The sequence below is a fragment of the Bombina bombina genome, chromosome 4 (assembly GCF_027579735.1).
Source record: "Bombina bombina isolate aBomBom1 chromosome 4, aBomBom1.pri, whole genome shotgun sequence".
NCBI classification, from domain to species: Eukaryota; Metazoa; Chordata; class Amphibia; order Anura; family Bombinatoridae; genus Bombina; species Bombina bombina.
Window position 1 is genome coordinate 991,935,364 of NC_069502.1, and position 17,971 is coordinate 991,953,334.

The following is a 17,971-nucleotide window of genomic DNA, read 5'->3' on the forward strand; positions in this document are numbered from 1 at the left end:
CTCCTGTCACAGGAGCGAGCTGCACTTAGTGCTATGGCGCGGTCGGGCCGGGCTGTGACTATACAGCTGGCCCGATGCGCTGACTAAATATTACAGACCCGCTCAGCAGAGAGCGGGTCTGTAAAAGCGCCATCATTTTTACATATTAAAAGGTTAAAAAGGGTTTTAGAACTATAGCACTTAAATAATGTTATATAATTCTGCACTATGTGCAGAATTATATAACATTATTTTTAAGGTTTACTGTCCCTTTAAACACCATTTAAAGTCAAATTTCAGTAAATGAGACACAAAAAATTATGGGCCAGATTATGAGTGGTGCGCTAACAGTGGTGCGCGAGTGATACCGGGTTTATTGTGCTTATTTGCGTGTGTAAGAAGTAGCACACGTATTACGAAAGTTAACACGATCGTTTGAGCACAATTGAAGTTAACGAGCATTGGGTTAGCGCAACCTCAGAGCTCTGGTAAATGGTTATGCTCAAATAAAAAGTTGCACAAAATACCTCAAATTACATGTAAAAGTACAGTTACAATCATAATAACATTATCTAATAATACTTTTTTTTTTATTTAAATTGCACAAAAACGTTATAAGGACTCAAGATATGAGATCTCATGTGTCAGAAAAAAAAGTACTGCAAAGGTATATAGGTCTAGATATATATTGTACCAAAATACCATCAGATATATGTAGAAATATGTATTTATGAATAAATAGAACATATTCTGCTATGTGAAGAACATTGGAATGTTAAATATTTTCATGTCTGGTTAGCACACTTGAGAATATTCATTCGGGTTAGTGCGCAAGTAGGGTGTTTGTTTTTTCCCACTTTTTCTTCTATGGGGGAATACGTTAATGCGCGTGTGATATTCTTAATACGGCTTTTTGTGCGAATCTGCTTACTTCTAGCATAATTAGGATAATTAGGATATACCATTATAATATTTATAATTCATGGCATATGACATAGCTACAGCAAAAATATATTTTAACTCCTTGCTCTGGCATTAGAGTCTTTGCTGTTCGTGCTTCCTGTATGTTGCTGGACTTCCTGCTGGTGACATTGCCTAAGTTCGGATTCTTGCTCTCTGCCTTTGAACCTTGGACTGTCCTAACCTTGTCTCTGCATTTGGCATAGTTAGTAATTTGTCTTGGATGTTCCCATTTGCAGTTTCCCAGCTTCAGTATCTTTTTGCCTGCTGTACCTATTGGTGTGTTCCATCTCTGCTTGCAGTCTTTTTTCAATACCCTATTATCCCATTGTTTGGCCCGGAAGCAGACACTCCCCTTTGCTTGGCCCAGGAGTGGACATTACTTTTGTTTGGCCTAGAAACTTGCATTCTCCATTGCTTGACCAAAAAGCGAACATTCCCCTTTGCTTAAACATTCAAAAAAGGGGGGCGGAGCCAGCACTAGAACTGAGCGGTCGCAAGCTTGTATAGCTCCGGCTATTTACTGTTTATAAATATATTAATGACCGCTCAGCTCAGCCCAAACTATCGCAAACTGTGTGGCCAATGATCTAAGGGTTTCAGCTGGGCAGTTTTGAGCCTGGAAAATATCCGCAAGTAGCGAGTGTTGAGCCTGGTAAACACTTGCCGACGGCGAGGTTCCATATAATGGCGGCAATGAATCTGGCGGCACAACATAGACCCGTGATGGAACCCTTGAAGCCTTGCCTTTTTGGAGGACTTACACGACCTTATAAGTGATCATTTCTTCAGGCTAGTGAGGACTGTAACGCTGGTATGGGAAAAGGCTGCGGATACCGATATACCTCAGTGCTCGCAGCACACTTTGCAGAAGGGACCAACTGCTCCAGGCCTGAAGCCTAAAGAGAGACCGATTGACTGGGCTTTGACCGCACCAGCTCAATCTCAGCCGGAATATGCTGCGGCTGCAGACGCATCGAGGGGATCTATTTTGCACTCGGTCCCGCAATCTCTGGCGACTACAGTGCACATGTCTGTATCCAACAGACAACAGGGGTTTAGCCGAGAAAATACTGAAACTCTAACTAAGCCAACGGAACCTTCCAAAGACTCTGTCAGAGAAACAAAAAGCAGTAGCGTTGTCAAAGACTTCTTGAAACCTAATGCGGAGCCAAAGGACACATTACAATCTAGCAATATCACTTACATAGAGCCTACCACGAACTTTAGTGTATCGGAGCACCTAAATGTGACAAGCCTCAGTATACAGATGGAGACTGTCTTGGAATCTCTATACCTGGAGGATAAGACAGAGGTAGGTGAGGTGCACATCTTGCTGAACCCTAGCAGTAGTAATCCGGCCATGCGGACCGCCACTCTGGTGACCGAGAGTGAGACAAGTACCACTGTACAGACAATACTGTCTGGAGACTCTCCTACACAGCCTAGTATTATGTTTGTGAGGACATTGATCCCCTGCAGGCTCGATGAGAGCAATTATAGTGGAGGGAGCCACCAGTATTTATCTCTCAGGAAGAAACATTTCCAGCTAAGCGGACATACCCACACAGGCCCCTGTTTTGTTCCTGCACATCTTAGAGAACAACGCCATTTCTGTGTCAGAAAAGTTGGAGTGGGCTAGGAGAAAAGTTAACATTACAGTCTTCCCTTTTGTTGAAAATCCTTAAGTCTCAACCCAACTAACCTACTCCGTCAATGAACTTGGTTAAAAAGTATAACACACAACATGTTTTAATCGCCATAGTAGTTTAAAAGATATTCTTGTGGGACTAATCCCCTTTAAAGGTCTATTACAAGCATAAGTTCATCTGTTTAAGATGTATGTGAGCACTTAGAGTGTAACTGCCTCTGAATATCTAAAATGTATGATTGGGACATATTGCTCATCTCCTCTTCACTACTTTAAGTGTCTATATCTTTAACTGTATTATATGATTGTGTACGTGCAGCAGTGAGTTTTTACAGTAAAAGCCCCAAGTGTGGAGCTACAATATTATATGTTTATAGACTACTATAAGCTGGTCCCTGGAAAATCTGTTTGTGCCCTGCTATGTTCTTTTTGTTTATGTTGAGATTGCGGTAACATAACTCTGTATTATTTAGCTCTGGTAACTTAGGTTTATTTTACTTTCTAATTTTATACCACACATTGGTTTAATAGGTGTTTGATGCTTAACTTCTCTCATATTATATGCTTATTACTGCTAAAACAATAGGAGCCATTGCCCTCAGGAGTTTCCACACCTAGGTTCACAGGTTGTTGAGCTTGTGTAGTGATTTACATTTATGGTATAAGGGGATTGGAGACGCCCAGTTCAATGTGTTATGACACACTCTGGGATATCCTTCTTCAGACAACATTAGGCTGCTGCTATGGTCTTCCTTCAAATCTTAGTCTCCCTTTTCTAGTTTATAGTTCAATGAGCATATCCTTAAAGCACGACTCACTATACAATACTGCTAAAAGACTAAAACTAAAATCATGTCTGAACTCTTGCTGGGTATAGGGCCCATACCCAGAGGATGGGACTTAAGGCGACTGAGCTATAGAAATGCAGTTTTTCTTAGCGTGGCAGAATTGATGTGCTTGCATTTAGGACCTTAGTTTAGTCAGTCTTAAAAATAAAAATAGATATGGCATTCTTTAGCCCCTAAACAACTACTGTATCATCTGATTATAATCCTACTATTTTGTGCAGTAATTATATACCTGTGTTCATGGATACATACTTATAAGAGGGTAAGACGTGTATAGGATTATTTTATCTCTCGTCACCTAGCATAGCACCACTAGGTCAGTTTCTATAGGTTTTAATCCTATACCCCATTTATATTGTTGAGAGCTCTGAACAGACTACCTATACAAGACCATCTTTTCTACAGGTGTCGCTTGCAGCCAAATACTATTTTATTTAAAGCATATCGCAATGCGAGCCAGCCTGTGTACATGATGCTCTCTAATTCTTTTTGGGTTCAAGCACAAGACATGTCATAATTCCCATATTCTAACTAGAACATCAGGCTATAATTCCCATGTATCTGAGCACCTATTGTGTTATAATACAGCAATATATAGAAGTGAAACCACTGTTAGACCTGTATAAATACTCCTGTTATATTTGTACCTTTACCAAAGTTGATGCCCTTGTTTGCTATATTTATGTTACAACTACTACATTTTTTTTACAACATTCTTGCTCGATGGGTTAAAAGAGTTTTAGGGGAGTACTTGTTTCTAAAAGGGTTACATTTATATTCCTTTGCACACTCTATATAACTAATCGATACTTAGGCAAAGAAGTCCAAACCATTAGATGAGAAATACTGGTGCTCTCCATTAAATACCTCAACCCTCTCAGATGGCCTCAAACTTTTGCCCCTCATTAGAACTTACATATCGTTACATGTAGCCTTTTATTTATGCATTTCGCATGTGTGCCTATGCGGGCTGGTCCTTGATGTGAATTGTAATTTTGATATGACTCTAGTAGTCTATATGCTTTTCCAGATACATGCATGTATGTACTACCCTGCTATACTGTAGCCAGCCTACTCAATACTTCAAGCACCTGCTGTCTATCACATGTGTTCACCTACCCTCCTTTTTACTCGCAACAAACCTTTAAGCCCGTCTGTTATCTATTCCTTTCATCTCACTGTTATTACCACCTCCTCCCCCCCCACCACCATAAAGAACCTCCTTTAACAGGAGGGCTACCTACGCGGCTTATCTTTGCTATGCCACATCTTCTTCATAGTTTTTTTCTCAGTAGCGCCATATGTCTTTACTCCATAATAACCCTTAATGTTTCGCACCCTAACTATCTTCTTTAACTCAGTTTAAAAAAATTATCCTAATCAGACATATATCCAAGAGTCTAGTTTTACCATCCTATTTCCTCTAGACATCATCTTAGAAGACAGGAGCCCAAAGGTGGCTTACTCTATTAAGAGAGGAAAATACTATAAAGCAGAAAATGAGGTTTCAGTTTTGCCTGTTACATATAAATGTAGAGAGATTACTTTGGGTTTTCTCATGAACAGTTTTTACCTATATGTGACCATAGAATAGTTTCGAATTCCAAAATATTGTCATGGTTTGAAAGAATGTTTCTGAATGTTTATGTAACATGTTTATTTGATGTTGTTTTGTCAATAACCTCAATAAAAAACTTATTTAAAAAAAAAAAACATTCAAAAAAGAATAAAGAAAAGTGAGTGTAAACCAATCTGTACACCAAAAAGTCTAGAAAACTAGCACACAGCCAAATAAATACAAAAATGGAGGGACATTGCATTGCTCAAGGCATACAGGTAATAATCAATAATAACATATAAATAGAAAATACCTAAATAAAACAGTAAAAGCTATGGGCCCCTCACTAACAAAGTAGCCGGCTACTTGTAGGAAAATAGAGTGCACCACATCCCATTCATTCATAGAAATAATAAATGTAATCAAGTACTTTAATTGTCATGATAAACAGAATCCTTCATGTAGCAAAGCACTTATCAAAGTTGCACATACAAGAGCCGTTTACTTCTTCCAGCAAAGTTTCCCAAAAACCCAGCACTGTAACAATGGCATGAAGCCGACAATTGGAGCAATTCATAGACACTGAGACAATATTCTTAACCAATGGGAGAGTGCCGTCAGGCATCCCCTCGACTTCACCAGTCTCGACCGCGTACATCTTGGAGTGAATCACCACTTCCTTCACCGTCCTACAGATGATATGAGTCCTGCATAGTAGTTGTAGCCCAGGCTCGGTAGGGATAGTAGGGTTCCCACAGATGACCACTGCACACCTGTGCATCCTTTGCATTTTGCGCCTTCAAAATTACAGCATGGCGCTTCTTCCGGGTATTCTAACCTCCAATCAGCGCTTCCTTTTGTAATGGATGTTTGGCAGTTAATACAGTCCAAATGATTTATGGTACTAACGGTCCCTCCTTAATTGAGTATTTGTCATTACTACTGCACCACCAATTTATTCATTAAAACTAATTTTAATAAGTATGTAAGGAAAGCAAGAAAGTATCAACCTGTGCTCCGGAGAGAAATTCTTAGGAGCAAAGGAGTGTGTTAAACCTAAAGTGATGGTAAATTTAGCAAATTACTATAACAGTTTATGACATAATACTTTGTCATAAACTGTTATGGTAATTTGCAAAATTGATAGCTGTAGTCGCTATATATTTTTTTTAAATATAACATTGCATAATTAGATATGTACTTACTTTATATTATACTCCGGCATAGATACGCTCACCCTCCCTTTTTACTTCCTTGTTTTAGCATTGCGATGTAGCGATTGGTCCCACCCGCTCCCTAAATATGCATGATGCTCCATATCAAAAGAACTGTGGGCATCCATGTATTCGATATTGATAATGCGCATGCATTGCCTTTATACTAAGAAGCAGTATAGTGTCGTTAATGCGTGCACAAAAAATGCAATTTTTTTCCCCCTCAATGATACATGCCAAAATGCCACGAATATGATTGGCAAGGGAAAAAAACGTTATTAAAAAAAAAAGTTTAAGTGTAGGGGCTGCTGGAGCATGCTATAAAAAATTAGCTGATTCAATTCTAATACTGAAGTAAGCATGCAAATGAAACATTATCATGAATTAAACTACTATTATTTTTACATTGGCTGGTAAAGAGTACTCCTTGTGAATTCACCATCACTTTAATAAATACTAATATATACTTAGTTGCAAGTAAATACTAATATATACTTAGTTGCAAGTAAGTTACACACAGACTAAATTATTATACATAGTTGCAATAAGAAATATTGAAACATAACTTTTAATAGATTGCAATTACTAAAATGATTAGATTAATACTTTCACACACGCATTCAAAAGTTAAAATCACATAGCATTAGCAAAATTAAAATGCTAATAACTGTTCAGTTTATCCCATATATATATCTATATATATCTATATATATCTATCTATCTATCTATATATATATATAACATAATTTATATTTATTTATCATCCATTACTTGTGGGATACCAATACCAAAGCTAAAGTACACGGATGAACGGAGGGGCAAGGCAGGTACTTAAACGGAAGGTACCACTGCCTGTAAAACCTTTCTCCCAAAAATAGCCTCCGAAGAAGCAAAAGTATCAAATTTGTAGAATTTTGAAAAAGTATGAAGCGAAGACCAAGTCGCCGCCTTGCAAATCTGTTCAACAGAAGCCTCATTTTTAAAGGCCCATGTGGAAGCCACAGCTCTAGTAGAATGAGCTGTAATCCTTTCAGGAGGCTGCTGGCCAGCAGTCTCATAAGCTAAGCGTATTAAACTTCTTAGCCAAAGCGAAAGAGAAGTTGCCGAACCCTTTTGGCCTTTTCTCTGTCCAGAGTAGACAACAAACAATGCAGATGTTTGACGAAAATCTTTAGTAGCTTGTAAATAATACTTTAAAGCACGAACCACGTAAAGATTGTGTAATAGACGTTCCTTCTTTGAAGAAGGGTTAGGACACAATGATGGAACAACAATCTCCTGATTGATATTCTTATTAGATACCACCTTAGGCAAAAACCCAGGTTTGGTGCGCAGAACTACCTTATCTGCATGGAAGATCAGATAAGGAGAATCACATTGTAAGGCAGATAACTCGGAAACTCTACGAGCCGAAGAAATAGCTACCAAAAAAAGAACTTTCCAAGATAAAAGCTTAATATCTATGGAATGAAGAGGTTCAAACGGAACCCCTTGAAGAACTTTAAGAACCAAATTTAAACTCCATGGTGGAGCAACTGGTTTAAACACAGACTTGATTCTAACTAAAGTCTGGCAAAAAGCCTGAACGTCTGGAACATCCGCCAGACGCTTGTGCAAAAGAATAGACAGAGCAGAAATCTGTCCCTTTAAAGAACTAGCTGACAATCCTTTTTCCAATCCTTCTTGGAGAAAAGATAATATCCTGGGAATCCTGACTTTACTCCATGAGTAACCCTTGGATTCACACCAATAAAGATATTTACGCCATATCTTATGATAGATTTTCCTGGTGACAGGCTTTCGTGCCTGAATTAGGGTATCAATGACTGACTCAGAGAAGCCACGCTTTGATAAAATCAAGCGTTCAATCTCCAGGCAGTCAGTCTCAGAGAAATTAGATTTGGATGGTTGAACGGACCCTGAAGTAGAAGGTCCTGTCTCAGAGGAAGAGTCCATGGTGGAAAGGATGACATATCCACCAGATCTGCATACCAAGTCCTGCGTGGCCACGCAGGCGCTATCAAGATCACAGATGCTCTCTCCTGCTTGATTTTGGCAATCAGACGAGGGAGCAAAGGAAACGGTGGAAACACGTAAGCCAGGTTGAAGGACCAAGGCGCTGCTAGAGCATCTATCAGCGTCGCCTTGGGATCCCTGGACCTGGATCCGTAACAAGGAAGCTTGGCGTTCTGGCGAGACGCTATGAGATCCAGTTCTGGTTTGCCCCAACGATGAATCAATGGTGCAAACACCTCCAGATGGAGTTCCCACTCCCCCGGATGAAAAGTCTGACGACTTAGAAAATCTGCCTCCCAGTTCTCTACACCTGGGATATGGATAGCTGATAGGTGGCAAGAGTGAATCTCTGCCCAGCGAATTATCTTTGAGACTTCTAACATCGCCAGGGAACTCCTTGTTCCCCCTTGATGGTTGATGTAAGCTACAGTCGTGATGTTGTCCGACTGAAATCTGATGAACCTCATTGTCGCTAGCTGAGGCCAAGCCTGAAGAGCATTGAATATCGCTCTCAGTTCCAGAATGTTTATTGGAAGGAGTGTCTTCTCCTGAGTCCACGATTCCTGAGCCTTCAGGGAGTTCTAGACTGCCCCCCAGCCTAGAAGGCTGGCATCTGTCGTTACAATTGTCCAATCTGGCCTGCGAAAGGTCATACCTTTGGACAGGTTGACCCGAGATAGCCACCAGAGAAGAGAATCCCTGGTCTCTTGATCCAGATTTAGTAGAGGGGACAAATCTGTGTAATCCCCATTCCACTGACTGAGCATGCAGAGTTGCAGTGGTCTGAGATGTAGGCGGGCAAACGGCACTATGTCCATTGCCGCTACCATTAAGCCGATTACTTCCATGCACTGAGCTACCGAAGGGCGAGGAATGGAATAAAGAACACGGCAGGAATTTAGAAGTTTTGATAACCTGGTCTCCGTCAGGTAGATCTTCATTTCTACAGAATCTATCAGAGTCCCTAGGAAGGAAACTCTTGTGAGGGGGGATAGAGAACTCTTTTCCTCGTTCCCTTTCCACCCATGCGACCTCAGAAATGCCAGTACTATGTCCGTATGAGACTTGGCAATTTGGAAGTTTGACGCCTGTATCAGGATGTCATCTAAATAAGGGGCCACTGCTATGCCCCTTGGTCTTAGGACCGCCAGAAGTGACCCCAGAACCTTCGTAAAAATTCTTGGGGCTGTAGCTAATCCAAAGGGAAGAGCTACAAACTGGTAATGCCTGTCTAGGAAGGCAAACCTGAGAAACCAATGATGATCTTTGTGTATCGGAATATGAAGATAAGCATCCTTCAAATCCACTGTAGTCATATATTGACCTTCCTGGATCATAGGTAGGATGGTGCGAATAGTCTCCATCTAGAATGATGGAACTCTGAGGAATTTGTTTAATATCTTGAGATCTAAAATTGGTCTGAAGGTTCCCTCTTTTTTTGGGAACCACAAAACAGATTTGAATAAAATCCCTGTCCCTGTTCCTCCTTTGGAACTGGATGGATCACTCCCATAACTAGGAGGTCTTGTACACAGTGTAAGAATGCCTCTCTTTTTATCTGGTTTGCAGATAATTGTGAAAGGTGAAATCTCCCTTTTGGAGGGGAAGCTTTGAAATCCTGCAGATATCCCTGGGATATAATTTCCAATGCCCAGGGATCCTGGACATCTCTTGCCCAAGCCTGGGCGAAGAGCGAAAGTCTGCCCCCTACTAGATCCGTTACCGGATAGGGGCCGTTCCTTCATGCTGTCTTAGAGGCAGCAGCAGGCTTTTTGGCCTGCTTACCTTTGTTCCAGGTCTGGTTAGGTCTCCAGACCGACTTGGACTGAGCAAAAGTTCCCTCTTGTTTTGCATTAGAGGAAGTTGATGCCGCACTCGCCTTGAAGTTTCGAAAGGCACGAAAATTAGACTGTTTGGCCCTTGATTTGGACCTATCCTGAGGAAGGGCATGACCTTTTCCCCCAGTGATATCAGCAATGATCTCCTTCAAACCAGGCCCGAATAGGGTCTGCCCCTTGAAGGGAATGTTAAGCAGCTTAGACTTTGAAGTGACGTCAGCTGACCATGATTTAAGCCATAGCGCCCTGCGCGCCTGGATAGTAAAACCAGAATTCTTAGCCGTTAGTTTAGTCAAATGAACAATGGCATCAGAAACAAAAGAATTGGCTAGCTTAAGTGCTCTAAGCTTGTCAAGTATGTCATCCAATGGAGTCTCTACCTGTAAAGCCTCTTCCAGAGACTCAAACCAGAAAGCCGCAGCAGCAGTGACAGGCGCAATGCATGCAAGGGGCTGTAGGATAAAACCTTGTTGAATAAACATTTTTTTAAGGTAACCCTCTAACTTTTTATCCATTGGATCTGAGAAAGCACAACTGTCCTCGATAGGGATAGTTGTATGCTTTGCTAGGGTAGAAATTGCTCCCTCCACCTTAGGGACTGTCTGCCATAAGTCCCGTGTGGTGGCATCTATTGGAAACATTTTCCTAAAAATAGGAGGGGGAGAGAACGGCACACCTGTTCTATCCCATTCCTTAGTAATAATTTCTGTAACCTTTTAGGTATTGGAAAAACATCAGTGCACACCGGCACTGCATAGTATTTATCCAGTCTACACAATTTCTCTGGCACTGCAATTATATCACAGTCATTCAGAGCAGCTAAAACCTCCCTGAGCAACACGCGGAGGTGTTCAAGCTTAAATTTAAATGTAGACATATTAGAATCAGGTTTAATCATCTTCCCTGAGTCAGAAACATCACCCACAGAAAGAAGCTCTCCTTCCTCAGCTTCTGCATATTGTGAGGCAGTATCAGACATAGCTCTTAAAGCGTCAGTATGCTCTGTATTTCTTCTAACTCCAGAGCTATCTCGCTTTCCTCTAAATTCAGGTAGTCTGGCTAATACCGCTGACAGTGTATTATCCATGACTGCCGCCATGTCTTGTAAAGTAAACGCTATGGGTGCCCTAGATGTACTTGGCGTCATTTGAGCGTGAGTCCCTTGAGCGGGAGTCAAAGGATCTGACACGTGCGGAGAGTTAGTCGGCATAACGTCCCTCTCGTCAGATTCCTGTGGTGATAAATTTTTTAAAGACAGAATATGATCTTTATTGCTTAAAGTGAAATCTGTCAGGTTAGGAAATGTCCAGAAGAAGACCCAAATGCTAGGGCGAACTTAAACAACACCCTTGCACTCTGAGTTTAATCCAGGACGTGACCCCACGACAACCTCCAAAAAACAATTTACTCACGATATGGAGCAGGGTTAGCCTGTGCCCAAAGTAATTCAAGATATCAGCCAGATAGACTTCTGAATAAGGAACTGGTTTCAGGAAATGTCTTCCACAGAATCAGGAGAGCAGGGATAGTCCACTTATACTCAGACAGAAGAAGGGTAAAACAGGAAACAGTTAATAATGCAGGAGTAGGTAATTTGTTATCAGGCAGTTTGAGGGTAAACACTGTGTAGACAGTCTTTGCAGAGTATGCAATAGGTAATCAGGCAGTTTGAGGGTTAACACTGTGTAGATAGTCTTTGCAGAGTATGCAACAGGTAATCAGGTAGTTTGAGGGTTAACACTGTGTAGTCAGAACTTGCAGAGTTAACAACATGTAATCAGGTAGTTTGAGGGTTAACACTGTGCAGACAGTCTTTGCAGAGTATGCAACAAGTAATCAGGCAGTTTGAAAGTTTCACAAAACAAATAGTACTTGCATTGTTTGGAGACAGGTAATCAGGAGGTTGAAGGTTAATCCAGCATAGTAAGTCCTTGAAGAGATTGGCAACAGAAAAGCAGCAGTTAGAGAGATTCCACAGCGAATTCACCACAGAAGCCACAAAGTTAAACAAACAAACGGGCACTGGAGAAACAGGAAGCCCGGAATAAAAAGCCTGGTTGTGACATCATCAGGAAGGGGTGGCTCAGACACCTGTCAATCAAGCACACAGAGAGGACTGCAGAGCTTCCCAGCAGCCGAGCATGACAGTGCCCCCTCCTCAAGGACCCCTCCGGGGGACCCGACCGGACCTGGTAGGGTATTTCTTGTGAAAAGACTTGACAAGAGCTGGAGTATGAACATGAGAGGCCGGTTCCCAAGATCGTTCAGAGATAGGATAACCCTTCCAATGGACCAGGTAGTACAGCCGATTGCCCTGTAGCTTGGAATCGAGAATCTGGCTGACTTCAAAGTCAGAAGTTCCCTCTAAGGAAAGTGGAGGAGGTGGTTTACTCTTGGTAGAGTACCGATTGTAGATGACTGGCTTGAGTAGGGAGACATGAAACACTGGATGGATCTTGAGAGTCTTGGGTAAGGCCAGGCGGTATGCAGAAGAACAAACTCTGGAAACAATTTGAAAAGGTCCAATGTACTTAGGACCCAACTTGGTACAAGGTTGTTTTAGACGTATGAATCTGGTGGATAAAAATACTCTGTCTCCAGTACAAAGTAAAGGAGCCTTGCACCTTCTGCGATCAGCAAATTTCTTATGTCTTATGGAAGAAGAGAGTAGATTTTGACGAATGAGTTGCCAGTGATTACTGAGATTTTTCACTATACGATCTGCTCCAGGGACTTCAGTAGAACTGGTAATCATAGGAAAGGTTCTAGGTTCAAATCCATAAGCTGCCTTAAAGGGAGAGGTCTGTAATGAGGCGTTATAACGTGAGTTGTGCGCTAATTCCGCCAAAGGCAATAACTGAGACCAGTTGGAGTGGTGATGGTCTACATAATGTCTAAGAAAAGATTCCAAGGCTTGATTTACACACTCAGTCTGTCCGTTGGATTGAGGATGGTGTGCAGTAGAAAGAGATATGTTGATTCCGAAGTGCTTACAAAAAGAACTCCAAAATTTGGAAACAAATTGGACTCCACGATCTGAGACTATATCAGTGGGAAAACCATGTAAACGAGATATATGTAGAACAAAGAGTTCAGAAAGTCTTTGAGCTGAAGGCAAGCCTGGAAGAGGTATGAAGTGAGCAGACTTGGAGAACCGATCCACCACTACCCAAATGGTCGTATTTCCAGCAGAAACAGGAAGATCTGTAACAAAGTCCATGGATAAGTGAGACCAAGGGTAATGAGGAATAGGTAGAGGGTGTAATAGACCAAACGGTCGATGAGAAGATTGTTTGTTCGAAGCACAAGAACTACAAGCAGCAATATAATCCTTAACATCCCTCCTCATAGTGGACCACCAAACATGCTGCTTCAGTTTCCATAATGTATTCGTTATTCCAGGATGACCTGCTGAAATGTTGTCATGAGCCCAACGTAGAAGCTTAAGACGTAATCCTTTGGGTACATACAGGATACCAGAAGGTAGTTTGCAAGAAGATGGTACCCGGACTTGAGCAGCATGTAAAGCCTGTACTGGAAAAGAGGATACTTGAGCCAAAACTTTGACTGGACGTAGTATAGGTTCTGAATCCAATGGAGAAGGTTCAGAACTGCCTAGATAAAGCATCTGCCTTGGAATTTTTTGAACCAGGAACATAGGAAAGTACAAAATTAAACCTGGAGAAGAACAAGGCCCACCGAGCCTGACGAGGATTGAGACGTGTGGCTGTTTGGAGGTATAAAAGATTCTTGTGATCTGTCAGAATGAAAAAAGGTTGACTGGTACCCTCTAACCAATGCCTCCATTCATCCAAAGCTAATTTTATAGCCAAAAGCTCCTTATTGCCCACATCATAATTTAACTCGGCAGGATTGAATTTTTTCGAAAAGAACGCCACAGGATGTATCTTGCTGGTAGTTGGATCACGTTGGGAGAGAACAGCTCCAGCTGCTATAGAGGAAGCGTCAACCTCCAAAATAAACAGGAGATCAGGAATTGGATGACTGAGAAGAGGTGCAGAAGAAAATGCTGATTTTAGCGTTTCAAAAGCCTGTACTGCCGAAGAGGACCAGTTCTTACAATTTTGCCCTTTCTTAGTAAGAGAAGTGAGTGGAGACGTGATGTCAGCAAAGTTCTTTATAAACTTTCTATAGTAATTGGCAAAGCCAAGAAACCTCTGCAGGGATTTGAGAGTAGTTGGTCTGGGCCAGTCCTTGATAGCCGACAGTTTAGCAGGATCCATCTCAAAACCTGATTCAGAAATGATATACCCCAAAAAGGGGATGGAACTCTGATGAAAAGAGCATTTCTCCAATTTAGCGAACAGGGAATTGTCTCGTAACCTCTGAAGTACCAGTCTTACATGATGTACATGTTCCTGTAATGTTTTCGAATAGATCAGAATGTCATTGAGGTAAATGATAACAAATTGATTTAGATAATCTCTGAAGATTTCGTTAACAAAGTGCTGAAATACTGCTGGTGCATTGCACAATCCGAATGGCATTACTAGATACTCGTAGTGACCAAATCTAGTGTTAAATGCCGTCTTCCATTCGTCTCCTTTACGGATTCTGACCAGATTGTAGGCCCCACGGAGATCTAACTTGGAAAAAATAGAAGCACCTTGAAGACGATCGAATAACTCAGAAATGAGCGGCAGAGGATAGCTGTTTTGACAGTAATCTGATTCAATTCTCGATAATCAATACAGGGACGAAGACCTCCATCTTTTTTCCCAATGAAGAAAAAACCTGCACCCACAGGTGAAGAGGAAGGACGAATAAATCCTCTGGCTAAGTTGTCCTTTATGTATTCCTCAAGAGAGACATTTTCTTGACGAGAGAGGGGATAGGTCCTTCCCTTAGGTAGAGGAGCCCCTGAATACAATTCAATAGGACAGTCAAATATCCGGTGTGGAGGTAACATCTCAGCTTCTTTTTTAGAAAACACATCACAAAAGGCATGATAGTAATTAGGCAATGATTCAGGAACTTCCACCATAGCTACGACAGGACAAGATGGTTTAGAGGGATTTTGCAGGCAATGTTTGAAACAGGTAGTTCCCCAGGAAATAAGTTCTCCTTTAGACCATGAGAAAACTGGATCATGAAGCTGCAACCAAGGTAACCCCAGAATCAATGGTATGTGGGGAGAAGCGATGACATCAAAACGAATAATTTCAGAATGAAGTATGCCCACAGTCAAAAGAAGAGGAATGGTAGAATGTTGTATGATACCAGAACCTAGAGGCTGTCCACTGACAGTAGTTACCTTAACTAACTGTTTCTTGGCTTGAAGAGGAATCCTGAGAGAGTCAGCAAAGTTTGAATCAATGAATACTCCAGCAGCTCCAGAATCGATGAGAGCTTGAGCTCGAAACTTGGTGTTTCCAAAAGAGATAGTTACAGGAACAAAAAGTTTAGAATTGAGGGAAGACATGGGATTCTGGCTTAACTCTGTCCCTCTATCAAAAGTTAAGCCTTGGCTTTTACTGGCCGGATAGGACAGTCCTTCAGTAAATGTCCTTTGGTACCACAATACAGACATAACCCAAGAGTACGCCTTCTATGGCGTTCAGCTTCTGACAATTTAATAGCTCCTACTTCCATGGGTTCCACAGACTCAGGAGATTGGGAATTATTATTAGAAAGACTTGAGGTTTGAATAGGAGGACGAAAAGAAGATTTAACAAAGGATCTCCGATTCCTATCTCTTTCCTGAAGACGTTCAGAATGCCGGGCGTCAAGAGTAATACATAAATTGATAAGACCCTCCAATGAATCAGGGAGTTCCCGAAATACAAGTTCATCCTTAAGGCGTTCGCAAAGTCCTTTGCGAAAGGCTGCCCGTAAGGCTCCATGGTTTCAATCAGTTTCTGCGGCTAAAATCCTGAATTCAATAGCATATTGAGCTACCGAAAGGGATCCCTGTCTCAGATCCAACAATCCTGCCTCAGCAGCTGCAGACCTCCCAGGCTTGTCAAAAACAGAAGAAAAAATGGACACAAATAATTCCACATCCTGTAGTAAAGGATCATTCTTCTCTAAAAGAGGGGACACCCAGGCTAGAGCCTTACCCTTCATGAGGGAAATAATAAAGGTGATTTTGGAAGTAGAATTGGAAAAAACTTGAGGATTGTTTCTGAAGTGTAAACGACACTGATTAAGGAATCCACGGCATTCTTCAGGATTACCGTCATATTTATCTGGAAGTGGGATTTGTGGTATATTCTGACCAACAGGTTGAGGTGGATTAAAGAGAGCATTGGTGCTAGTAGCAGTGGCAGCAGAAGTCGCCATAGCTTGAGAAGGAGCGGAGAGGTTATGTAGCAGAGCAGTAATCTGGTCAAGCTTGGAATCCAAAGATTGCAAATGAGCAAGTTGTCCTTGTAGAGCCACAGCCCTGGATAACTCATCAGGGTCCATATTATGGCCCGTTTGTACTGTCAGGTTAGGAAATGTCCAGAAGAAGACCCAAATGCTAGGGCGAACTTAAACAACACCCTTGCACTCTGAGTTTAATCCAGGACGTGACCCCACGACAACCTCCAAAAAACAATTTACTCACGATATGGAGCAGGGTTAGCCTGTGCCCAAAGTAATTCAAGATATCAGCCAGATAGACTTCTGAATAAGGAACTGGTTTCAGGAAATGTCTTCCACAGAATCAGGAGAGCAGGGATAGTCCACTTATACTCCGACAGAAGAAGGGTAAAACAGGAAACAGTTAATAATGCAGGAGTAGGTAATTTGTTATCAGGCAGTTTGAGGGTAAACACTGTGTAGACAGTATTTGCAGAGTATGCAATAGGTAATCAGGCAGTTTGAGGGTTAACACTGTGTAGATAGTCTTTGCAGAGTTAACAACATGTAATCAGGTAGTTTGAGGGTTAACATTGTGCATACAGTCTTTGCAGAGTATGCAACAAGTAATCAGGCAGTTTGAGGGTTAACACTGTGTAGACAGTCTTTGCAGAGTATGCAATAGGTAATCAGGCAGTTTGAGGGTTAACACTGTGTAGATAGTCTTTGCAGAGTATGCAACAGGTAATCAGGCAGTTTGAGGGTTAACACTGTGTAGTCAGAACTTGCAGAGTTAACAACATGTAATCAGGTAGTTTGAGGGTTAACACTGTGCAGACAGTCTTTGCAGAGTATGCAACAAGTAATCAGGCAGTTTGAAAGTTTCACAAAACAAACAGTACTTGCATTGTTTGGAGACAGGTAATCAGGAGGTTGAAGGTTAATCCAGCATAGTAAGTCCTTGAAGAGATTGGCAACAGAAAAGCAGCAGTTAGAGAGATTCCACAGCAAATTCACCACAGAAGCCACAAAGTTAAACAAACAAACGGGCACTGGAGAAACAGGAAGCCTGGAATAAAAAGCCTGGTTGTGACATCATCAGGAAGGGGTGGCTCAGACACCTGTCAATCAAGCACACAGAGAGGACTGCAGAGCTTCCCAGCAGCCGAGCGTGACAAAATCAGTACATTTGGTACACATTCTAAGAGGGGGTTCCACCATGGCCTTTAAACATAATGAACAAGGATTTTCCTCTATGTCAGACATGTTTAAACAGACTAGCAATGAGACCAGCAAGCTTGGAAAACACTTTAAATCAAGTTAAAAAGCAAAATATAAAAACGGTACTGTGCCTTTAAGAAAAACAAATTTTGTCAGAATTTGAAAAACAGTGAAAAAAGGCAGTAAATCAAACGAAATTTTTACAGTGTGTATAATAAACTAGCAGAGCATTGCACCCACTTGCAAATGGATGATTAACCCCTTAGTTCAAAAACGGATCAAAAAAACGATATGGACGTTCTTTAACAGTCCCAACCAACTGCCACAGCTCTGCTGTGGCCCTACCTTCCCAAATAAACAACTTTGGAAAGCCTCTGAGC

At 41.5% G+C, this 17,971-nt stretch overlaps 1 protein-coding gene across 1 annotated transcript in view; it reads left to right on the forward strand.

Annotated features, from left to right (window-relative positions):
• The window catches only part of LOC128658145 (protocadherin Fat 4-like), a 651,406-nt gene that overhangs the window by 186,882 nt on the left and 446,553 nt on the right, over positions 1–17,971 (forward strand). The window lies entirely within an intron of this gene.